Source organism: Triturus cristatus, chromosome 6 (genome assembly GCF_964204655.1).
Source record: "Triturus cristatus chromosome 6, aTriCri1.1, whole genome shotgun sequence".
Lineage (NCBI taxonomy): Eukaryota > Metazoa > Chordata > Amphibia > Caudata > Salamandridae > Triturus > Triturus cristatus.
Window position 1 is genome coordinate 1,198,940,157 of NC_140589.1, and position 19,421 is coordinate 1,198,959,577.

General features: G+C 46.9%; 1 long non-coding RNA gene across 2 annotated transcripts in view; it reads left to right on the forward strand.

Moving 5' to 3' along the window:
• Positions 1-4,891: 4,891 nt before the first annotated feature.
• LOC146821165 (uncharacterized) overlaps positions 4,892-19,421 on the forward strand; it is a 150,510-nt gene continuing 135,980 nt past the window's right edge. Inside the window, exon 1 of one of the 2 annotated variants that reach the window (XR_014962670.1) lies at positions 4,892-5,032. This is a non-coding gene — a long non-coding RNA (uncharacterized LOC146821165). Of the gene's footprint in view, positions 5,033-5,339; positions 5,442-19,421 lie in introns of those variants that run through there. The other variant, XR_014962669.1, reaches the window with a different exon arrangement.

Here is a 19,421-nt window from a genome sequence, read left to right on the forward strand (position 1 = left end):
CTCAGAGCTCAAAATGGACCGCCAGATCAACTCCGTCTCGTCCTCCTGCTTTCACACCCTCCTCCTCCTCCTCCTACGTAAGACCTTCAAATGGATCCACCTCAAACACAGAAAGACCGTCACTCACTCCCTGGTCACCAGCAGACTCGACTACGGCAACGCACTCTACACCGGAATAAACAAAAACCTCACCGCAAGCTACAGAACATCGAGAACACCGCTGCAAGAGTGGTCCTCGACCTGCCAAGATACTGTCACATCTCCCAGCACCTACGCACACTCCACTGGCTCCCAATCGAAGCTAGGGTCACCTTCAAGATGCTCACCCACAAGGCCCTCGACGACACCGGACCAGCATACCTTAACAGCCGACTCAAATTCCACACACCCCAGAAGACCGTACGGTCAGCCCAGCTCTCCTACACCGTGGTTCCCTGCACCAGAAAGACCAGACCGGGAGGCCGCTCCTCCTTCCTCGCAGCCCGAGCCTGGAACGCCTTTCTGCTCCACCTCAGACAGACATCGCTCCCCCATCTTTGCAAGAAACCCTAAAAACCTGGCTCTTCGACAGACCCCCCCCCCCTTGATGGATTGGAGCCCGCTAACCACCCCCCCAGTGCCTTGAGACCCTTACAGGTGAGTAGTCGCGCTTAACAAACGACTGATTGATTGATTGAGAAACCTATGATTGGCCAGTTTCCTGCTTGCCCACATCCCCTGCATCTTCAGAGCCAGAGGTGGCAGCACCTTCTCGTACCTTGCACCTAAGCCCTAGAACGACCACATTCTACACATTAGTTCCACCTCCTCAGTCCTTGATTTCCGAAAAAAATTAAGACATAACTATTTACCTCGAATTCAGACTTTGCCAGCTCAGTCCCTTCCATATCAGATTCCCTACCGGGTGAAATGGGGAATCTACAAATAGTCATAAAATAACTTGCTGGGGTACCATATTGGGTAATGCAGAACTGGTACTTAAATTAGACTGGTCATCGGGATCGCCATCTGTTTTATATATTTGGCCATTGTGGGAACTGGCCATCTCCTACAATGAGGCAGCTTTGAACAGAGTCCCTGATAGTCAACTAGCTTGTGCATCATATGACTACCACTCACCTTCAATAGTTACTCAGCCCAGCAATATAACTAGTCAAACTCTGAAACTTTTGAGTACTGTTGAGCTAAACTGTGACAAATTTGAGCAGCTCGCCTAACAGAATGATACTTTGTGCATCATACAATTACCAACCACGTTCAATAGGTAAACAGCACTATTATACATATGGAAGGGAAATTCTTTGTGGTTTGGATTCTACATTATTAAACAATGCTATTACAAAAATATTTAAACATTTGTTTCGACTTCCATCCACTGTATCGCCTGCACAGATCAGGCTGGAATTTGGCTTTTGCAATCAACAACATGCAAGAATGGGTCAGTACGTTAAAACTTGGAAACAAATCAAAACCAATATTAATAACCCAATGTGCGATCTACTGTTGCAAGAGATGCAGCAGAATGAAAAATTGTCTTTATATAAATATTTTCAAAAAGCTCTCAAAGAACTGTCAATTGCTGAGATCTGGGAAATGTCCTTAACAGCACAAAGTTTTAAGAAAATAATGAATAAATCAGTTAAACACTTATCCCTTTTGAAAGACATAGAACTGTTTACTAAGCGATCTCACGCATGGATGTTGGTCCAGGAAAATACAAGTCTTAAGGTACAACCGTATTTAGAAATACCATGGTCTGTACGAACCAAAAACAAATTTATGAAAGCAAGATTCGGCAACTTACATGCAATGCCTTGGCTGAGACCATCTATGCCGACTATGTGCAGACTTTACAAGTTATGGGATGAAAGTATTATGCATTTGGTTTGTATATGTGCAGTAATGATGGCGGAAAGAAAAAAATATCTGAAAAACTGCTTCATTGACAGAGGTGTTCGTACATGCAGACATGCTATGGTAATTTGTTTCAGACCAAAGGATATCAAAATGAACGCCAATTTTACTAAATTCATGAAACTTTTAACCCCTTCGATGCGCGTGACGGAGTGGTTCGGTCACGCTGTGCGGATGACGGAACCACTCCGTCACGGCCCCGCCCGCGCAAGAACCCTTCAGCACAGCGCGGTAATCCGCGCCTCGCTGAAGGGGTTAAAAAAAGAAGCTGGATGCTTGTGAGTTGACCACAGTAAATCTGGAAGTTTAAAACAATTCGGGATAAAACGTCATACTATGTTAATGAATTTGCACACAAGTAATGAAATAATAAATGTTTCCATCCATATTAAGCCTTGGAAAAATGATGGACTGATGTAATGTTTATACATTATTTTCCGGTTCCCTTTGAGAAAATTGTTTTGAGATTACTACTTAGGAATTTTAAAATTATTTGTAATTTTAATTGGTATGTTTTTGTTTTTTTAAGATTGTACTAATTGAAAGATTTTTATTAATCATGCAAATAAAATTTACTCTACTCTGTTATACATTGTTGACACCCTAAAATATTTGAGTAGCATTTACATATATATCAGAAGTACCCTGGCTTTTGACAGGATCAGTACAGAGTGTTTTTCATTTTTCGACACAGACCCTTTGATGGTCTGTCGACTAGCAGTGGCACAGTAAAGAGACCAAGGCCAGCTGATACAGTAGTTAGCGCAGTCCTGGTTTAAGTGTTTAAAACTGATTTTACTTCTCCTGGAACAGTGAACATTTCACTAGTGGGTGAAACTGCATCAGATCCGCACCGCCTTCCATGGCACAAATATGTGCCTACTGTACATCTACACCCAGATTTATCAAGCCTTTGTATTGTCCTTGCATGGAGCAAGGACAACGCAAAGGCTTCAGTAATATTTACAAAGGCAGGCAAAGAGCGATTTGCGCCGCCTTTCGGAGCTTTGTGCAGAAATGTAGAAAAAGCAGCAGCTTGCTCTGTGTTACGGTTTCAAGCTGGGAGGGTTTCCATGGGTGGAGCATGGGCGTTCTCATGCATCTACCCATGGATTTTAGAGCATTCCCAGACTTACTATAGTAAGCAAACCTGGGAATGAATCAAAATACTACGCCTTCCTCAGTGAGGCATAACAAGGAGAAATATCTTTCTTTCTCGAGTTATTTCCTCTTTCCAAATAGAAAGAAGAAAACGCCCTCCAAGGGTTGTTTTTGTGTATGGAGGTGTCCCTTCATGCACAAAAACAATCCTGCCTCTAATGCAGGCACCCTGTGTTGGCTCTAGGCAGCATACAGTGCGCAGCAAAAGTAGAGAGCAGAAATGATCCATCTTTGTAAATATTGAGCATTTCCGGCCTCTCCCTTTCAAGAAACACGATGCACCCCAGAAAGTTCCCTTGCTGTGCTGCGTTAAGTGAAAGGTTAGTAAATATGCCTCCTAGTATTTTACACTTGGCAAACATTTTATAGACACACATGCTTTGCTACTATTGAGAGAGTGCTCTGGGTACCGACTTTACTGTCAGAATAGCGCAGTAAAATGCACCTTGTGGCTACAGTTGTATGTGGGAGAAAACAGCAATGCGCCCTGGAAACGGCAGGCCTTTCTTACTGGTCTCTCTCGCTGGTGTATATAGCTTATCCTTAAACATTTCTAGAGCTGCTTTTGGTTCCTAGTCTAGTCCTAGCCTGTTCACATTCTGCCAATGGCCAACGTCCTGCTGCTTTCTTGCAACTGTTCCTTCTCTTCCTAGATCTTGGCCTGAGTTACTTAGCTCTCTTCTGCAGTCGTCCTTCTCTCACTCTGTTGCTAATCTACCTTCTTTTGCTTTGGGTTTGATCGGACCCCAAGCTCTGTATTATTTGGCTCCACCTCAGCTCGTCTCCAACTACTTTGCCCCAGCCTTTTTTTTCTTGCTCTGCCTTTCCTGGTTCGACACTTACCAATCTTTCTATTGCTGTTCCTACCACCCCTCTACTCGCACCGGAAAAAAGCCCCACTTGAGAGCTTTCCAAGCCGCCAATGCATGGTCAAAATTCTACATGAGTAGCTAAGCCCTACCTAGGGCCCAGACCTGAAGAAACATACCTTACAATTGTATTTATGAAGCGCTTACCACCCCTGGCGAGGTTTCGAATCGCTGTTTCGCGGGTAGCGTGCTACTCTGGAACTTAATGATACGATTTCAAAAGGTACAAGTGCCTTCCACCCGACTTGAATGACAGGAAACGTTAAAGATATATCACCCTTTTTACGAGCAAACGTCACCTATTAGTATTTAGAATGGTTTTATTTATATTTAACGAACCAGGAGCAGTGCATCACCCCGCTATTTATTTCTTTATGCCACAGAAATTGAATTGCTGTGCCTGTGACAACCATTGTGTATACACCAATGTAATTATTTGAAAGCGTTAATTTTGTGATGCTTGTAATTGCTTTCATGACCGTATGCTTTCAGCCTTGAAATAGTCCAAGGCGCTATCCCAACAAGTGCATAATATATGTCGGCTGTCGCTTGCAATGTGTTTGGTGGAAGCGTACCAGAATCGCCTCCCAGAGGTCTCCGACATAGTACTGGTTCCACAGCAGTAGTCTGTCTGCCATGGGGTAACCGTAACCCAGTATCTTCAGAACTTCAACGTGTCTTCGGGTAAATCCTGTCAGCACCTCTTGCGTCAACGTTTTACCCACAGGCTCTAAATCACATCCAACCCACCTCCTGCTCAACCGGCGCCTTCAAGTTTTACAGGTCCAAGCGCGAGTGCGCAGGCTAAATGTTGGCTATGCATTCTGGGATTTGCAGTCCTAATGCACTACACTTATCAGAACGTGAGGTAACCAAAACTGAAATGGACGAGTCACTCGAGCATAGACCGGGAGCAATGGAACACCCCCAGGAATCCCAAGAGCGAATACCGGAGGTGGTGTAACAAATACATTTTTCTCTGCCTTACCTGAGCAGAGTGAGGCGAGGCAGCAGGAGGAACGCTGCTGTACCAGCACCTCCAGGCTTTCCGTTGATATTGGAGGACCAGTGGAGTGGCCAATGAACGCGTGAGCTGAGGGGATTTAGTAAACATTTATCACTGTTCCACATTGTCTGTGCGTGACACTAATTTGTGCCCACGACCTGCTGCACGTTCAAACTGCCAGAAAATTACATCACAGAAATCAGCCCTGAGCCTATCACCAGGGTGCAATTACATCTCAGCCAATCGCAAAGGGCGCTTGTGAGCGGGGTTGTGCTTCCATTTGTTTGTCGGACTGACGTTACAAACAGGTGTGCGGGGCCGTAGTGCCGGAATAGAAGCGCCGAAAAGCTTAGGGAAATAGGTCTTCAAGCGCTTGCTTTTAGAAGATCATGGTGCTCTGGGTGTCAACTCTCATTATTCTGAGTGGGTCTAACTTTTGTCCAAAATTGGGCCCAGGGATGCTGGCAGGCCTTTAAACTGCCGACTTTGAGGTACGAGTTTTGGCGTCAGCATAACATCCTGTGATTCTGGGCAAATCACTTATACTCCCATGTCTACCAAAAATGAATGTTTGCTTGTGTAACGTAACAGGTGCTCCTGTAAAGAGCTCAAATACCTTCGAATCGAGTTTGCGCGTAAAAAACTGCAGGAAAAACAAGCATTTGCAATGCAATAGGTCTCGCATTTGCGAGAGTTTGAGCTCTTGGCATTGTAAATGACAATGCCTTTTATTTATGTTTTTTTAAAAAAACATAAATAAAAGACATTGTCATTTACAATGCCAATAGCTTAAACTCTCGCAAATGCAAATTCTATTGCAATTTAAATGCTTGTTTTCTCTGCTTTTTGTTGGGATCAGTACCTCCACTACTTACGTATTTCAAAATGTTTGCTGTTTTGTGTTATAGATATTGTTCGGTGTATCAACAAAAATTAGTGCAATCGTTTTTCAAAAAATCTGTTTAGTAAGAATATATATAAATTTTTGTTATTTATTAAATGAGACATATGTGTTATATACTTATTTTATGGCATTATTCGACCTTAAATTTGTTCAACAATGTCATTTATGCATCCGTTTGTTTAGCGCCTTATGCCACGGCAGCATTGTAGTGTTTCACGCTCTGTGAGGAGAGCTGTGATGCGGTGTCTCGTCCTGTATCACACTGAAGACGAGGTGCAGTCAGTCACCCCCTCCTGCACTGCAGGATGGCCTCCCTCCTTCTGGGCCTGCCCATTCCCGGCTGTGGGGTAGGGGGAGGTTTGATCCTTTCCTGGAATAAACCTTTTTCACCTCTGCGGATTGCCAAGACCTTGCCCACATCCCCCTCTCCCTTCTAGGGACCCAGCGGAGTACACAGCAGCAGGTAGAGACCCGGGACCTGTCTGAGATCAGAGGGGTGAACTGTGTGTGCGCGCCTCGAGCTAAATTTGTATGTATTGTATAGCAATTGCATTTATATAGCGCATAATAACCCTGACGAGGGGTCGAAGCGCATTTGTGAAGGAGAAGTCTGATGAGGTGTACTTCCGTGTGTGATTGTGTACGTCTTTGTGTGTAATTGTACGTGTCTGTGTGAGGGCGTCTGGTTTTATGCCATAAACACCACCATTTCAGAAGAGGGAAGTGGGAGTGTTGGCATTGTGTAGGATATTTACTTGTGTTTATGTTGCATAAAATTATTTTAATAAACGTACACGTGCAAAAATGTATTTACCTTTATTGCTTTTGAGCAAACCCCTAAAGCAATGGATAGAGTCACCCAAAGCGACACAGACCCCTAAAGCGACGCAGAGCCCAAAACGATGGACCGGGACGCCCAAAGCGATGGACAGGCAAGCATACCCAAAGTGATAGGCAGGCACCCCTCAAAATGATGCAGACCCCTAAGGGAAGAGAAGGGCAGCGTGCTTCCTGCCTGTGCCCCCACACAGGAGCATGTGTTCAATAATTAATTTCCTTGCCTCCTACACATTTTCCACTCTCCCTCGAACACTCACTTAGACCATGTTTGCACCATCGCACTATTGTGCCAGCAGGAGTACTGCCTGAGAGACGTGTTGAGTCAAAGACACCGGCAGCATGAGGTATTGAGGTATTGTACACAGGAGCCAAAGGGCTCCATGTCACATGCGCCACCTCCAGAGTCCAGACAGTCCCTGGCCCCACGGCCACAGCACTCTGCATTCTGGGGGTGGTAGCGCCACTATTTACATTACACGTGTGGAACTACATGTCCCAACATGCAGAGCGCTTTAGGCTGAAAGCTAGGAGAGGCTGAAAGGTGACTTGTGGCGCCAGACACGTGGCAGCTCCACATCAGGCAGAACAGACTTTCTATATGTCGCACACCCCGAAAGGAGGTGTCACTGTGCACTTATAAAACCACATGTTTAAGAAACGGGTCACTAGGCACCGAAGCGGTTTCAAGGCGCTAACTGAATTGTCCCCTGAGGAGGGAGCAGACTGGGCTGAAGAGGCCAACACGTGACAGACTGCAGCCTGTCTCTCCATAGAGGGGGAGGGGAGCAGTTCAAAGGAAGGGGCGATAAGCCTCTTAATCAGTGACTAAAGTGGAAAGAAAACAAAGCACGCGCGCAAACCTCCCTCCATCACCGACCCTCACAGGCTGTGGATGGGGGGGGGGTCAGTATTACCAGAGAAGGGTGCGAAGCAGATAGCTCATCCGCCTTTTAGTAAAACTTCTATCACCTTCCGAGAACTCTCCAGCTTCCGATGAGCTCTAAATGTTAGATAAGGGAACGTGGGCAGGGAGAGAAGAAGTAAATTGCCCAGGATCACACAGTGTGGCCTAGTGGGTATACCAGACTTGCAACTCTTTTATCCTGACCTCTCGCTGTTTAGCGCCTTATGCCACGGCAGCATTGTAATGTCTCACGCTCTGTGGGGAGTGCTGGTCTGCGGTGTCTCGCCCTGCATCACACTAAAGACGAGGTGCAGTCAGTCACCCCCTCCTGCACTGCAGGATGTCTATAGGTGGCCTCCCTCCTTCTGGGCCTGCCCATTCCCGGGTGTGGGGGTAGGTTTGATCCTTTCCTGGAATAAACCTTATTCACCTCCACGGATTGCCAAGACCCTGCCCACAGCCCCCTCCCCTATCTAGGGACCCAGCGGAGTACACCGGTGAGCAGCAGCAGGTAGAGAGCCGGGACCTGCCTGAGATCAGAGGGGTGAACGGAGTGTGCGCCTCGAGCTAAATGTGTATATATTGTATTGTAATTGCATTTATATAGCGCATAATACTCCTGACGAGGGGTCGAAGCGCTTTTGTGAACGAGAAGTCTGATGCGGTGTACTTTTATGTGTGTGATTGTGTACGTCTTTGTGTGTAATTGTATGTGTCTGTGCGAGGGTATCTGATTTTATGCCACACACACCACCATTTCAGAAGAGGGAAGTGGGAGTGTTTAAAAACAAGCGCGGCCCCGGCGAGCCTCGCATACAGGAAGGGGCCGCGAGACGCGCTCTGTGGTGGGGGAGGGGCGAGTGATGTGTGATGTGCGCGCGCGCGCTTGGCGGGGCGGGGGAGCGCATTCCAGGGGGGGAGCGGACCCTTTGAAGTGCTCACAAAAGCGGAGTGCATGGCGGCACGATGCGCGTGATTGTGCGCGTGCTAGCCATGCAATCCGCTTTTCGGAGCAGTTGGAAAATCCCTTTTACAATAGTTCTCGCTTGGCGATCGCTTACGCGATAGCAAGGTCGAGACCTAAAAACCTGGGGGTGTGGGTCTCTCAAAGGGGCGTGGCCGATGAAATTAAGGTTGCAGCTTAAAACACAAACTAAAAATCTGTGTTTAGCCTAGTGTGAGGTCCGACCGGTATTTTGCAGCTTCTGTCATTCCATCCAGATATATAATACAACACGCAACATCACACCTACACGTCCGGGCTAGTAAGCAACAACTATGGCTCTGTTGTATATAATAATGAAAATTGTTTCGTTCTTGTGGGAGAGGATGTGGCGTCATAGCTGCCAAGGTTTCAGATTTCAATGTGTGACATTTTCATAATTTTAGTGTAATTATGAGTGACATTTCAACGACTATTAGCGACACTTATTTGCGAGCAAAATCAAACAATGAAGACGAGGGAAACACATAAATATCAGAAATTACACCCATTTGAGCAACAAGATTGGGCTTAGAATCGTGTTCAAACACACAGTTAAGATATACGAGCCCGCGCATAATAACAAATATAAACTCATTTCCATCTTAGAGGGAGAAAAGTGATGAGGCGGACAGGATATCACAAGGACCATGGCACTGTGAACATCTCAATGTACCATATCACGTGAGTGGGCAGGATTTCTTTACATAGGAAGAAGGGCCCCCACAACAGAAAATGTAAGTAAATCTTGCTTCATCGGTTGTAAGCAACATCATAAATATGACCATAGTTCTTTTACGCTATAGGTATATGACTGCAAGAACCATTTGGTATAAGAGCAGTACATGGCCTCGTTGAGCATAGTACTCTCCAGTAACACTATGCACATTCCATGCTATCTTAAACAGCCAACAAAAAGTAACACACGTTCTACTGCTTGTTTGCAGAACACATACCATTGTGACATTTAGAAAGTCTATGGCCTATATTTGCAACTTTGATGTGAAGCAACGCTTTCATGGTCTTCCCCCATGATAGACCACCCATCAAACAATCTGTCCCACAAGTTACTTGTTGCTTCCTGTGACAGGGTCGTTAATCACAGAAATTACTCTGCAGCAGCGAGATTATTTTGTTCAATTAAAGGCATTCTGGGGCCATTATAACTGCAGACACTACAGAAACATCGCACTTCCTCTCTGCTCTAGGAGCGTAGATATCAATCTTTCAGCAGGTACAGTGCCACCAGGGCCCAGAGATGGAACCCTCCCCCGGATCTTTTTCTAGCTTGCACCAGGGCCATGGCACCCTTGGTGCACCAATGCTTTCACACAGCAGCTCTTGAGCTGTAACAGCCGGAAGAAACACCCACAGCAGTTCTGGAGGGGCATTTGGCAGTGGTATACCTCAGCCTTCTACTCGGTGTGCAAATAGGGCCACCCCTAGCAGGTCACAATTAGGCCCAAGCCCGTTAAGTGTCAGTGATACTATATAAAGTGCCAGCAACATTTGTTTTGCCGGAAAACTCCATCATGTGTTGCCCCACTGTAGCTCGGCCTAGGCTCACGGGTGTATTCAACAATGAATGCCCGAGGCAGGCAGTTCTATTTCCCAGCACGCCACATGGAGGGGGTACATACGTTTATTTAGCTTTTCGTAGAGATGGTCAGGCCTCCTGGGCATCGTAGAACTGTGCACATGCTTTATTCATCTAGTCGTGTATTGAACAGAAAAACAATAATTCGGCCTAAGTTCATCTGACAGGTGACATGGGAGACAGTGATCAATAGCCCTAGAGAATTGATTAAAAAAAACAAACACAAGGGTGCAGGATGTCATTCTAATGACAATGTAATAAATGCAGTAGTTATAGAAACTTCGCAGGCAGGGAGAGCACCATCCTCAAACTCAGGACCTTGCACCCCCAGCCATGCATGCCTACTTGTAGCCGCTCTTCCTCCTTACCAGCACTCTCCCCTGGCTCTGTGTTCTAGTTCCAGGCTTCGGTGCGCTGGAGACTAGGAGGCACCTCAAGCCACGGGCCTTCTCTAGGCTATCAGCATCCCATGCCTCAATAGGTGATCTCCTTTCATCTTTCCATGTCTGCACATTCTGGCCACATGCAGTGCAGGACATCGAATCAGCCAAGAGTTTTGGTGACTGACAGCGGTGGAACAGGAAGACCAACTTTAGGACAGTATGATGCCCTCCCACGTGGGCAAATCAGCTTTGAGCATCAGCAAGTGGAGATGCAGTCTATTTTTGCTTTAGTGACGATATCGGCCCCCCCTTCTTAGCAGTAAAGTCGCGCTGCAAAAGAATCAGTCCACACAAATTGTTGTTGGAAAACAGTTTGCTGCAGGATTACTTCATACAAGGAGAATGCCAATGTGATGGATTAACTTACAGGAGATCCAAGGGCAGGCAGCGGTGACTAACCGCAGCTGCCCTGCCCGCCTGATGAGCCAAGCTGCACCCTGTCCAACCCAATCAGTGCTTCCATTTTAGTGGGGATTGTCCTCCTTAAATACCACAGACCACCAGCCCATAACTTTACTCATGCCTTTTTAGGGGTGGAGCTTGGCCAGGCAAGCCCCCGGTTGCTCAGGCTTATAACTGCCTGCAGGACTAGCGAGACGCAACAGTATTTATCCAGGGTCCTGCTGTAAAGACTCCTGGGATTTTGGCATAATGCACCCCAATTGTGCTCATGAAAGGTACCCCTAAGTAGCAATCAGCCTCCAGATCGCCCTGTAACTCCGCCTGCAATACACATGTATATATTATTATGTTCATTTCCTTTGCCAGCCATCCTGCCGGCACGCAGGGTAAGCGGTTGAGAGGGTGACAGCGTGTCTAGCGGTGAACAAAGAGGATGGGCAGTGGGTGGTGGGAGGTTAAATACTTGTCCCCAGCCCACTGCATACCGGAAATGATGCCACCAAGGCGCCGGATGTAGGAGGGACTCCCAAGGAGGGGTCCCAGCAACAGGGCGCGGGGATGTGCCTAATGCGGCACTAAGAGGGCCGCCCTCTTACAGGGCCCACTGCGTACACCGTGGGCAGCCACATAATGCCGATATCGACAAGCCCCCTGCTTAGCAGTAAAGTTGTGCTTCAAAATAATCAGTCCACACAAAGTTTTGTTGGAAAACAGTTTGCTGCAGGTTTATTTCATACAAGGAGTATGCCAATATGGTGGGTCAACTTACGTGCGATCCAAGCTGCCCTGCCCGCCTGATGAGCCAAACTGCACCGTGGCCAACCCAATCGGTGCTTCCATTTTTGTTAGGATTCTGCCCCTTAAATACCATGGACCACCAGTCCATAACTTTACTCACGCCTTTTTAGGGGCGGAGCGTGGCCAGGCTAGCCCCCGGTTGATCAGGCTTACAATCGCCAGAAGGGTTCTGCCATAAAGAGTCCTGGGATTTTGGTATAATGCACCCCTATTGCGCTCAGGAAAGGGTATCCCTATATACCAATCAGCCTCCGGATCACCCTGTACTCCGCCAATGCCCCGTATGTGGCCGCCGTCATGTCCGGGCCCCCCCTCACCATGGCAGGCTCCATAACCACCAGCAACCTGCCGTTATTCCTTCTAGGTAGACCATTTCCTTATCTACCTCTGACAGGTGTGCCCCGTCCCTATCGAGGTACCATGTTGTGTTACACGAAAGAGACCATGCCTAATTTACCCAGCCCTTCTTACTTTAAATTGAATTTGAGATGTCCTGTGCCCTCCTGCTTGGTGGGCTTGTACATGGCTTTTTTTCCAGTAGGAATGTGATGGTCTCCCCGCAAGGGGGATCTACTATTCCCTTCTTTAACCACAGCTTTATCAACCCTTCCAGTTATTGCAGGCTCCATAACCACCTGCAACCTGTCGTTACCAGTCCTTCTAGCTGGAGCATTTCCCTACCTACCTCTAATAGGTGTGCCCAGTCCCTAACGGGGTACCATTTGGTAATCACACACGCCTAATTTGCCAAGCCCTCCTTATTTGACTTGAGTTGCGTTAATCCAAGCCCTCCTGCTTTCTACATGGCTATGTTTACCCTACTGTATGACTGTTCGGTGGCCACCCCGGAAGTTGGAACTACTGTTCTCTTCTTTAATCACAACTTTATTTACCCTACAAGTTATTGCTTGGGGCCAACCAATACCCATAACTCTGAGAGCACAGTGCCAACAGGAAATAGGACCCCAAGAGCATTAAAACTCTGCTCTCTTCGTAACACAGTTCTGTGTGATATAATCCATTGTGCACCATGTGCAAGATCATGCATGTACATTACGAGGATGACTAAGCCCTTGTTCACCCCCCCTACTTGGCGAGTTCCAACTTTGAGGGTTCAACTGGTAACCATCTGCTGCACAGCAAGTGAATTGTGGTCCCATGGAGAAGGTCATTGGGCGGGGACAGGGTAGAGTCTTGTGACCGAAGGTACCCTCCCCAGCCTAAACTAGCCCCTTGGCATGGCCTTCTCACCCATCGGAACATATGACATGTATTGCATTTTAGCTTTGTCGTGCCTTCCGAGGATGCCAGGTGGACCCCCCACCTAAACCAAGACAAAGGTGGAACTGACTGAGGTCCCCTAAGGGTACTCCTACTATCCTGTTACATATCAAGTCCTTATTGCCTGCAAAACCCATCAATCTGACTGCGATCTACAGCTGCTGTGTCGCCATGCCGGTGTCCCCACCCTAGTGTCTGTAGCGCCTAGCCCGATTTTGCCAAAGTTATACTAGAGTGCCGAAACAGATGCCACTGCCAATGCATTTGAATTTGCGAGGACATGGAGTGACATAAGCAAATTAACCTGCACCTTCTTAAATATGAATGCAAGGTGGTTCTGTTAATTGTCAGCATTTGTGCTCCGAACCCCTTTTTCTCCACACTATTGGAGTCACAACATACTTTTTGCAGTGACAAACCTACGGAGCCCCCCAGGCATGCTTAAATGCAGGATACCGTTACCCATACTCTCAAGTTTACAGAGTGCACCTCTTTTATATCAATGGCCCAAAGGAAAACCTATTTAAAACCCACTCTATTTACAGGTGCCTGCCAATGTACCCTTCGCCCATATATGGGCAACTGCAACACCTATAGTATTGCGGGTCACACCACCCTACCATCTAATGCGATATGTGGGGGGGGCCTGTACACACATAGTCTGCTTCATTCCATGTCCATATTGCATGTCAGTCCCTCACCATCTGGCTGCGATATTTAGGTGATGTGTTGCCATGCAGATGTCCACCACCCTAGCCTAAGTAGTCCAATTCCAAAATTCTGTTAGTGTATACCAGGTAGCAGACAAGTGACTGGGAAAAGAAGGGGAACAATATGTACAATTACCTGCCTTTACTTGAATAATGGGTATGGCAAATGTTTCTTGATACATTGTAGCCTTTTTGTGATCTAACTCAATGTTTTCCCACCTTTTGAAACTGCAGCACACTTATTAGATGATAACTTCCACAACCTGCCTAGCAGCAATGGCGCAAAAGCGGGTACTTTTTTATCGTAACTGAAGCCCTGTAACATGCACTCGGTTACGGAGTGCATTTACTTGCTGAATTAACCAGACATATGCAAAGATAATTTTATTGCTAAACTATGGCGCACAAATTAATGGTGTCACATATGGTTTCAGTGAATGTTCGTCTATTGTGCATCTGCCAGTATTTACCATGATTTGTTTTGACTGTGTTAAAGTTATTGCTCGTGTCACACTTCAGGATTCTAGAATTGTGCTAATCTTTTGCTTTCTTCTCTGCTGAGTAAGCCCAGTGCATTCACAGGTATTTCTTTACATTTTCCGTTTCTGACTTCAAAATGGAATGGGATTGCAAGGACAATCCTTGACAAATAAAATTCAGCAAATTTTGTCAGGGGACATGGCCTTGTCTTCGCCCTCTATGGTGTGATCTTGACTGCTCTGATAAAGCGTCGGTGAGGACTTAGCAATGACGTGTACCTGTTCGTCTTGTGAACAATCCGCTGTGATAAATAATAAGCTCCGTAGTAGTAACTCGATGACAACAGCAGGTAGCCTTTGCTGGGCTGTAACCATGGTTGCTTAATCCAGGAATCTGACCTAGGTCAAAGGTTTATCCCCAGAATAGATAGCCCTCCACCAGAATCAAAGGCCTGCCTGTTTACTGGTTGCCTCATAGTACCCTTCTGATTGGTGATGTGAAACATTCTACTCAGCGTAAGCTGACAGTCTTGCATCGCCATTGCCATCCACCATTCTATGCACTTTCTGATCACTCTCCGTCCTCCTGTGCAGTGGTCTTTTAGCAAAAGCCAAAGGGGCCCTGAAATGCTCTATAACCCCCATCCTCTCCCCTAATGGCAAGCACCACTCATTGTTTTCCACAAAGAGCCTCACGTTATTCATAAGAGTGTGAAAATGTCTTGCTATTGCCCGTTTGTGCCCGTCCTCACTAATCTATGTGCCTGCCCAACTTCTGGTGCTTATAATCGAGTGGCCTTGAGAAATGCATGTCTGTATAATTCAATCTGTCCATTATTTTCACGGTGCAGTTGAATCATGTGCTATTCTGCTGACCATCCTCAAAGGCTGTTCACTGTTGACAATATGAGAGGTGCAGGGACATTATCCAGCTCAGTTGATGCACTTGCATGTGACTCCCGATAAGCTAGCACCAACTGGACGTGCTGCTGCTAGCCAAGTCTTGCCGCTAAGTGTAGAAGAAGCATGTCTATACCATCGATGCTCCCATTGATATAAGGTGTGTTTACATGCCCTGCCAAAATGACCCCCCAAGACCATTATTTGTTGGTGCCTGTACCCACTATTATACATGGTGGCACCACTTCTGATGGGATGGCTTTAAGTAATGGATGCCCCTATTCCCCGCTTGACTAAATTGTGTAGTTCTAAACAATTGTCTGAATTTTTACCTGCACCTTCCTTTTACATAAGGGCACCTTGAAATACATAGAGCCAAGGTATCCACTGTATAAAGCTTTCTGTTGTATTTGAATTAGTGAGCTATAATGTTGTTCATCTATCATAACCTAACTCATGTGACATAAGCTCCTGATGGAGCTGAAAAAACAGTGTCCTGGAGACCGGGGATGTTGTCCCAACACTATAGTTCCGCTCAAGTAATTGTTTTCTCAAGTCCCCCAAAAAATGGTAACATTGCCTACCACTGGAATGACTGCACTTCCCATGAGATCCCACTTATATGATCCAAAAAGTGTTAAGCAGCGATTGCGCCAGTCGCAATATTGTGGGGCCTTGCACCAAAAGGATTTATGCAACCTAAAAGATGCCATGATCAGCGTAACCTGTTGGCCTTTTACCTTAACATTTTACTCTTAAAAACATGAGGCCATGGCTCTCAATGAACCAAACAGGACAATCAGTTGCTCGTAAACCATGGTGTCAAACTCTAAACCACCATTTGAGATGGCCCAATAATCAATCCGCTTTTATGAATGCGGTGTGTCTATTACAATAACGGGGGCCATACAAGCCTGCCAGTGCACAATCCCATTCTGAGACATAAACATCACTTCAAAAGAAAAATTACCGGGAATTCAGCAACTCGTTTCGCCTAAATGAACAAGCGGGGATTGACTGCGTATCCGGCTCAAAGGATATTGCAAGGGGGCATATCAGCTATGTGGCAACTCACCCCTTCTATCTGCACAGTATATTCATTAACCGAACACCAAGCCAAGCAACTCAAAAGAAAGATGCACCGGCTGCCACTGCCAGGACTTGAAGCCTTGCCTTCTGAACTGCATGAGTACTGTCTGCAGCACGCCTGAAACTCCTTTTTATCACAGGACCTGGTACTGTAACAAAATTCAGGCCCTGACCCCCATCTAACCTGCATCTGGTTTGTCATACGTCTGGGGTGCCAGGGCAACGATATCCCACATTATGGTGTTGTATTTACCAGGATTAAAACCGGACCTTGGAACCAAATGGTAGGGTTGGGGTAATGTGGGTACTCCGCACACGGGAAAACTCCTCTGCATAAGTTCCACAGATGGAGGATGTTAGATTTGGGGGTCTCTAGTTGGCAGAGGTAGGTACCTTTGTCCAAGTAAGGGCCCTTGTGTCTAGTCAGGGTAAGGGAGTACACTCCTAAAATAACCCCTGCTCACCCCCTTGGTAGCTTGGCACGAGCAGACAGGCTTATATCAGAGGCAGTGAGTAAAGCAATAGTGAACACATACAGTAATCAAGTGACAACACTACAGATGGACACCACTCAGGTTGTATTGTAAAAATAAGTATCTTTTATATAGATTTAACACAAGACCACAAACGACACAAAAATCCACAGTACTGTACTTAAAATGGTAGAATTAGCTTAGTTCTCTTAATATGGTAAACGCGACACTCAGAGTTCAATGTACCTTAAGATGCGTAACGCAAGACAATGAAAGTGTTGCAAGGACGGTGATGCCTTGACGATCTGGTGCAAAGAAACGAAAATTATCGCTTTCTTCTTGATGCGACATGCTTCCCGGTGATGCGGCGGCGTCTGCTGTGATGTCGGTCCTCTTCTCCGGTGATGCGAGATGCTTCCACACGATGCGAGTCATGACAGTCCCTGCGACACACTTCCCAGTGATGCGACGGTGTCTGCTGCGACGTCGATCCTCTTCCCTGGCGATGTGAGTTGCTTCCACAATGATGCGAGCCGCGACAGGCCCTGCGACACTCTTCTCAGTGATGCGGCGACGTCTGCTGCGACGTCGATCCTCTTCTCCGGTGATGAGCCTTGACACGCCCTGCGACACGCTTCCCCGAGATGCGGCGACGTTGGTCCTCTTCTCCGGCGATGAGCGGCGACAGGCCCTGCGACACACTTCCCAGTGATGCTGCGGCATCCGCTGCGATCTCGATCCTCTCCCCTGGTGATGCGAGGCGCTTCGGTGGACCTCCGATGACTCAACGATTCTTCTGCAACACGCTTCCCGGTGATGCGGCGGCATCTGCTGCAACGTCGATCCTCTGCTCCGGCGATGCAAGGCGCTTCGTGTTGTGCAGCGGCAGTTCGGCGACTCGCTTCTTGTTCGTGAGTCGCGCTTCCAGCTCCTTGCGACACGCAGTCCCTCAGAAAGCCTCTCAAAACAGCAGGCACTTCCAAAAAACTCTTGGGGAGCTGGTGGTTAAAGTCTGTTGTCCCTGAGACTTCAGCAGGAGGCAAGCTCTTTTCCAAGCCCTTGGAGATTCTTCACAAGTTGAATAAAGTGCACACAGAGTCCTTTCTCCTTTCTTTGGCAGTCAGGCAACCACTGCAGGCCAATCCCCCAAGCAGCACTTCAGCTTAGGGGTAGTCTCTCCTCAGTTTCTTCTGGTTCCACTCCTCAGCAAAGGTTTCTTCTTGTTTCCCAAAGTAATCTAAAGTTCTTGGGTTTGGGTCCCAATATTTATACCCAGTTTATCTTTGTTCTCTGAAGACAGAGAGGCCTTTGTCTAGTCCAAACCAGTTCTGGTCAGTCCTGGAGCACTTTGTTGACAAGACTCCTTCTTTCCTTTCAGAGTGCAGGGCAGAGACATCAGACGCACCACAGGAGGTGGAGCCAGCATTGTGGAGGGAAGGCACAGCCCTATTCAGGTCCCAGGTGCAACTCCTCCCACCCATCTACATGGAGATCTCTCTATTCAGCCCTGTGCTGACTCACCCTTTCTCCTGGAATTTCCCCAGCCCTTGTCACTCAAACTCCAGACAAGGAATACACAACCTAGCAGAGGCAGGTTTGGATGATTAGACAAGAAAATACGTACTTTCTAAAAGTGATATTTTCAAACACAGAATGTTAAAACCAACTTCATTAAAAGATGTGTTTTATCATTCTGAGTTCAGGCATACTAAACTCGAATTTCTACTATGTTCCCTGAGTCAGTTAGGATTATAAGATGTAATAATCAAATTGCCCATTCGGGCCTATAGGGAACAGGTAGCCTTGCAATAGTGAAAAACGAAAATGGCTGTAATTCACTATTAGGACATGCCACCCACATCAGGGCTTGTCCTACCTTATACTTACAATGCACCCTGCCCTTGGGCCTACCACAGGGGTGTCTGATATGATGAAAAGGGAAGGTTTAGGGACTGGCAAATGGGTGTACTTGCCCAGTCAGCATGGCAGTACCAGACTGCACACAGGCTCTGCAATGGCAAGCATTAGACATACTTTTACGGGCTGCTTCTGTGGGTGGCACAACCAGTGCTGCAAGCCCACCAGCAGCATTTGGATTACCAGCCCTGGGCACTCCTGGTGCACTGTACTAGGGTCTGACAGGTAACCCAAACCAGACAATCATGGAATCACTAATCCATGCATCAATTTACAATAGGGAGCACTTGCACTGTGGCACTGGACAACAGCGGCACAGGGCCCAAAGCATCTAACACCAGCAAAAACACATGAGGCAACAGCAAAAAATGGAAGGGAGACCCACACCAAGGTGCCAGGTCTAAAAGAGGGACAATCTGTGACCAGGCCTTCTCATATACCTCTGTGCATGTGACCAGGGCCCTCCTCTAAAGCAGAGGCTCACAACTGGCTCCTTCCAAGGGTGGGGGGTTGTTTTAGTCTGGGTAGGAGCAATACCTACTTGGACCTCTACTGGAATTCCTCTAAATAGTGCAGCTGCACTTTGAGGCCTATCAGCTCACGCATGACTCTGTAGTTTTTCAGGCTGTGGTTTGCCCCACATTAATCACTGTAGGCTCCAGCATGCCAAACTGTCGACAAACCATCAACCAAATAGAAAATACAAGAATGGGACAGTACCACCTGCTGCTAAAGCACCCCTTGAGGATAGA